Here is a 6722-nt window from a genome sequence, read left to right as displayed (position 1 = left end):
ATTCATGTCTAGTTTTGCGCGGTAGGAGTATCTGAAGAGATTGTTTTTAAACTATTGCAAAAACTTTCAATTTTCTTCTATCATTTAATAATACAAATATTCATTGCATTTATATTAATTCATGTCATAAGTTGTGTTTTAACTTCCGAAAAACTTGAAGTAATATGATGGGGTTTTCATTTATTGCAAAACTTTCAATTTTCTTCTATCATTTAATAATACAAATATTCATTGTATTTATATTAATTCATGTCATAAGTTGTGTTTTAACTTCCGAAAACTTGAAGTAATATGATGGGGTTTTTCATTTTAGAATATTATTATTATTAATATTATTAGTATTATTATTATTATTATGTATTTATATTTTTGTCCATAAATATATATAAGAATAGTGTTTAATAGAATATGATAATATTTACTAATAATTAATGTGTATTTACATTTTGGTCCTTCAATATTATGATATTATAAGGACATTTTCGTAATTCAACTTTTGACTTGGAGGCTTCCCATTTATAATAATATATGATATGATATACTAGTTTTTCGATACGTGTGTTGCACATGATTATCAATTTAGAAAATTTAAGCGAAGATTTGAATAATAAGCTTTGCACAAAATAATATTGCAGATTCTTTTGTGAATATTCAATGTGGATCGTCATATATATCTTTTATTCACACAAACCTATGAAGATGGTCAATGAAAATTTTTATTAGTTATATGCAATAATGTATATATTTATTTCAATTTGACGAGGTTCAATCATATATAATTAGTCGTATCTCACTAATATTACCTTATATACGATATTTGTTGTGTATTTTTCTTGTCATCTAACCGGATGTGCTTGGCACGTGTATTACACTTAATCTGTTTAGATGTCATATGAACATGTGGAGAACAACTATATTTTATTTGTAGAACTATTTTTGTATAATAATTTTGATTTTATAAGTTATAACATAATAGATGTCGTTCTTTTTGTTGGCTCTCATATTTGACTTCTCGATTGACTGTGTACATAAATCAAAGATAGTTATCTGACTGTCCATAGTTAATTGAAAAAGGTTTCCTTTTATTTTTTTACCGAAAAACTAAAAATTAAAATTAAAGAATATATTCTATTGTGAAATCATATATATAATCACCTGTTTATCTTACATCCAACAAAGATATAGTTCATATACTTGTAAACAATTTTCAATTTATTCAACCAAGCATGATTCGTCCAAGGAAAAATAACAACACCGTGTTATCACGTATATAAGGATTGTATAATAATATGAAAAATTATTGGTCAAAAGTTAACATAAGGAAGGATGAAAGATAGAAATAATTAATGTAATAACTAGGGGTGTGCATCGGTCGGTTCGGTTTGATTTTATATCGGTTTTTGGTTTTTAAATATGTTAAATCAATAACCAAACCAATAAGATATTTTTTATCGATTTTCGGTTTATCGGTTTTGGTCCTTAACGGTTCGGTTTTCGGTTTAACCAATAAGAAAATATCTATAAAACAAATATATGACTTTTCTAATAAATTTGATGCGAAAACACAATAATGTAACTTTACAAATGCTCATAAAATAGAAACAATAATAACAAAGATGAAAAGAACTATACAAGCGTAACACAAAGAGAAATTAAGAGGAATATGATTCTTACTTTAGATTTTAACGTTTTTCATAATGTGAAATTGTGAACTCAAAGCCATTGTGAAGTGTGAATTGAAGGCTAAAGGACAAAGATAGTAACTACTAAGGTATTAAGATTAACATATAATATTTATGTACAAGTAAAATTAGTAAATTACTAGTTTTAATGGGTTATCGGTTTACCCAATAACCCAATATTAAAAACCAATACCGAACCGATAACCAATAATTTTTTTATAAAACCATTAAAAACCGTTAACCCAATAACAATAAACCAATAACACTTTTATCGGTTTGGTTTATCGGTTGGTTCGGTTTTTGCACACCCCTAGTAATAACTATGAAAATTCATAATATTATAACTAAAGAATGTAAAAGAGTGTGAATAACATTTGCAATAATTAGTAATAACTAAGATAATTTATAATGTTATCACTATAGGAGTAATGTGCAATAGATGAATTTATAATAAATTTTACACTTACATAAATAAATAGGACTTTTAATTAATTATACTATTTTTTTTTATAGTTATTAGATTTTAATTTAGTGTAGGGACAAAATGAAAATGTTTATTCCATATTAATTTAGTGATGTGCACAAGTAGACACTTAAATTTGTATAAAATTAAACATGTAGACATATACATGTCAATCCGCATATCCTACGTGTCATACAATCAGCACACTAAATTTAGTAGATGAACTCGCACCTTTGTTGTTGTTGTTGTTGTTGTGTTTTCTAGTGAAATTGCCAATGTCTATAATGTGCTTGATGAATGAACTTTTATAAAATAGCAACCACTTTTTTTTTCAACAATTGGCTCTGCTTGTATTAGATTACAATTTACAGGTCACATATTGTCAAGACAAGAGACTCCAAATAACTGATTAAAAAAGACTATGAATTGTATTTTAATATTTCATTCTTCATACCCATGAGCATCTAAAAGCATTCAGACAAAGCAGCAGAAATGTATACTATTAATAATCTTGGAATTGCCTTTACGTTAAAAATAGGGAAAATGCATAAGTACCCTCCAGCCTATGTCTCAAATCCCTGAGACACACCTAACCTTTACTAAGGTCCTATTACCCCCCGAACTTATGTTATATATAATTTTCTACCCCTTTTCGGCCTACATGGAACTATCCTTGAAAAAATTGTCAACACATGCTGGGCCCACAAGATAGTGCCACGTAGGCCAAAAAGGGGTAGAAAATTATATATAAAATAAGTTCGGGGGGTAATAGGACCTTAGTAAAGGTTAGGTGTGTCTCAGGGATTTGGGGCATAGGCTGGGGGTACGTATGCATTTTCCCTTAAAAATATGTATAACTTCCCAAGATCTAGATCCAACTTCTTTCTATTGTTGACCTTTACACTTAGCAAAATCATTTTGCACTTTGTCACTCTTCAACATTATTGCTAAACTTCAGACTGTGACAAGGTAAGATCTATCTTCAAAGTCTCTTGTTTTCTCAAGCTTCTACCTGGGATTTCATTTTTCATTACGACTCTGAAGATATAACAGAATCGATTTTTCTTTTGATTTATTGACAACATAATAACATGATGAGGATGGTTGAGAAAATGATCCCTTATGTTTGAAATTATCTCTTAAAGATACTTCTGAGTAATTTTGGTTCTTTTAAATTTGTTGAAGTGAGCACTTTAGGTGTTTAAAAGACTAGAGAATTCGATGAATTATATTTGAATAATGTTGGAATTCTAAATCTAGATCTAGCTATTTGATTTGTCTTTCAACCTATTACTTCAACCTGTCTAACAAAAATATGCCAAAAGGTAAGATTATGCTTAAGCTCTCTTAATCAAAGGTCTCGGAGTGTGGTGGGATGAATGAAAATTGTTTATTGTATTGTTTTTCTACAACTTTTCCTCTTCTTTCTCCTGATAAAGTTTTATGTAGGTGATCTTTATACATCAGATTTTAAGAACTTGAAGGGGAAAGAAGGAAATTTTACTTTTTTCACGGACTAGTGAAAATTACAATCATGGAAAGAGGAAAAGAAAATCATGAAGTAAGAGAGGAAGAGAAAGCAAACAACTCATCGGTATAGCTATGTTATGTGCCTGTATAGAATAACATATTGCATGGTAGAAATGTGGCTGTAAATTTGATACGAGTATCACAGTTGGTCTTTTGGCAGGTATCGTTTTCTGCTCTTCGCAAGGACATTGCCAATGTTCTAGATTTCATGGAGAGATTACAGAATGAAGAAGATCAAAAAGCTATTGATGTAGATCTAATTGAAAAGCTTAAATTGAACCTGACATTTATTTGTACATATGTCCAGCTTTCTTATTTCGATTTGGAGCAGTTTGAAGACATAATGACTAGAAAAAGACAAGAGGTTAAGAATCTCCTTCAACCAATGTTGGATGATGATGACAACAACGTCGGGTGTAAATATGTCCTTACTAGCCTCGCCCGTAATGTGGATGACCGTATCAGCTTGCATTCGTTCTAAATCAGATGCCACCATAACAGATAAGCAATTGAACTTCCTCGTCTTGAATCTCCATCATCTATCCAAGTATCGTGCTAAAAAGATGTTTCCATTAGAGATTCAATATGAGGTTCTCCAATATGTATGTGGCAACGTAAGAGATTTCCATGGGTTGATAGTGAATGGCTACATTGAGCACGAGATAGTTAAATATGTCTTGCCTCAGTTTCAACTGATGGCTGAGAGAGTAGGACACTTCCTTTGGGAGGATTAGATTGATGAAGACTCTAAACTCTCCGAGATAGATGAGGATGATCAGACTGATGAAGATGGTCGAATCTCCAAGCTAGATAAGGATGATCTGACTGATGAAGACTCTCAACTCTCCGAGTTAGATGAGGATTATCAGAATGATAGAGACTCTCGACTCTTCAAGCTAGCACATTTACTCTTGAAGATTGTTCCAGTTGAACTGGAGGTTATGCACATATGTTATACAAATTTGAAAGCTTCAACTTCAGCTGAAGTTGGACGCTTTATTAAGCAGCTTCTAGAAACCTCTCCAGCTATTCTGAGGGAATATCTAATTCATCTGCAAGAGCACATGGTAACTGTTATTACTGCTAGCACTTCAGGGGATCGAAACATTCATATCATGATAGAGTTCCTATTACTTATTCTTTCTGATATGCACAAGGACTTTATTTATCATGACAAATTATTTGATCTTTTGGCTCGTGTTGGAGCACTTACCAGGGAGGTATCAACTCTTGTTCGCGGCTTAGAAGAGAAATTAAGGAATAAAGAGAGCACCGACGAGACAAATCGTGCAACCCTAAAGTTGCTGGAAAATATTTAACTCCTCAAGGAAGATCTCAAACATGTTTATCTGAAAGTTCCAGATTCATCTCAATGTTGCTTCCCCATGAGTGATGGACCTCTCTTCATGCATCTGCTACAGAGACACTTAGATGATTTGCTGGATTCCAATGCTTATTCAATTGCTTTGATAAAGGAAGAAATTGAGCTGTTGAAACAAGACCTCGAATCGATAAGATTTTTTTTGTGAATATTGAGCAAAAATGGTATAAAGATCTTTGGGCACGTGTTTTAGATGTTGCATATGAGGCAAAAGATGTCATTGATTCTATTATTGTTAGAGATAATGGTCTCTTACATCTTATTTTCTCACTTCCCATTACCATTGTTACAGAATATTGTAAATATATTCTATTACCTTATATAAATAGGAGATATCTGTAGGAATCATAAGAGATATGTAGGATATTTTCTTACCTTTGTTGATGCTTTTTCTAGTGTATATATACATGTAATGTTGATATAATAAACAAGCAATTCAGTTCTTCAAACTACATGGTATCAGAGCCACTAGGGCTCAAGATCTTGGTTCAGAAACTTCAGAACTTTTCCTAGCATCTTGGGAAAAGGTTTCGGCTACTTGGGTTTTGGAGAATACATCTAGGCTTGCTGTCCTAGCATCGTTTCATCTATTCCAACGTACTGCAGTATTGGTTTTTGGTGTTAAATTACTGCAGGCTAATAATTTCTTCTCTTCCAGATTGGAGCAGAAAAATCAGGGTCTACTTGCGTAGTGTTGAAAAGGATGACCATCTTATCCAGGATCCTCCAACTGATGATACTAAAAAGACTTGGCTCAGAGATGATGCTAGACTACTCTTACAAATTATAAACTTTATTGACAATGAAGTTGTTGGTTTAGTTAATCACTGTGAGTTTGTGAAAGAGTTAATGAATTATTTGGAGTATTTATATTCTGGCAAAGGTAATTTATCTAGGATTTATGAAGTTTGTAAGGCTTTCTATCATTCTGAGAAGGAAACTAAGTCACTAACTACATACTTCATGGAGTTCAAGAAAACCTACGAGGAACTGAATGTACTTCTGCCATTCAGTACTGATATCAAGGTGCAGCAGGCTCAGAGGGAACAAATGGCTATAATGAGTTTTTTAGCAGGACTCCCATCTGAGTTTGAAACTGCTAAATCACATATTCTGTCTAGTTCTGAGATCAGCTCTCTCAAAGATGTTTTCAGTCGGGTGTTGCGCACAGAGAGTACTCCATCCATCCAACAGACCAATGTGCTTGTTGCAAAAGGAGGAAGAGGAAGAAATAATGCAGGGAGATGGAACAACAATAATGATGCAGGGAGATGGAACAATAACAATGATGTAGGGAAGTCAAATCATAATAATGATACGGGAAGGTGGAACAACAACAATAACTATCATAACAATGATGCAGGGAAATGGAACCATAACAATGATGCGGGAAGGTGGAACAATAACAACAATGTTGGGGTATGGAACAATAACAAAGAAGGAAACAATGATGCTGGGAGATGGAACAATGACAATACTTGTCGCTATTGTAAGGAACCCGGGCACATAAGGCGAAACTGTAAGAAATTACAGAATCGCAACCAGCAACTTCAAACTCAGACTGCCACTGTTGCTGCCACTTCTAGTTCACCCTCAACTGTTACAATCTCAACCGATGAGTATGCTAGACTTACAAAGTATCAGGAATCAATGAATGAAACCACTC

At 32.6% G+C, this 6722-nt stretch overlaps 1 pseudogene; it reads left to right on the top strand.

Annotated features, from left to right (window-relative positions):
• The first annotated feature begins 2992 nt into the window (after positions 1-2992).
• The window catches only part of LOC102583695 (putative late blight resistance protein homolog R1B-17), an 8824-nt pseudogene continuing 5094 nt past the window's right edge, over positions 2993-6722 (top strand).

The sequence above is a fragment of the Solanum tuberosum genome, unplaced genomic scaffold (genome assembly GCF_000226075.1).
Source record: "Solanum tuberosum cultivar DM 1-3 516 R44 unplaced genomic scaffold, SolTub_3.0 scf00411, whole genome shotgun sequence".
Lineage (NCBI taxonomy): Eukaryota > Viridiplantae > Streptophyta > Magnoliopsida > Solanales > Solanaceae > Solanum > Solanum tuberosum.
This window is presented reverse-complemented; position numbering and strand designations above follow the sequence as displayed.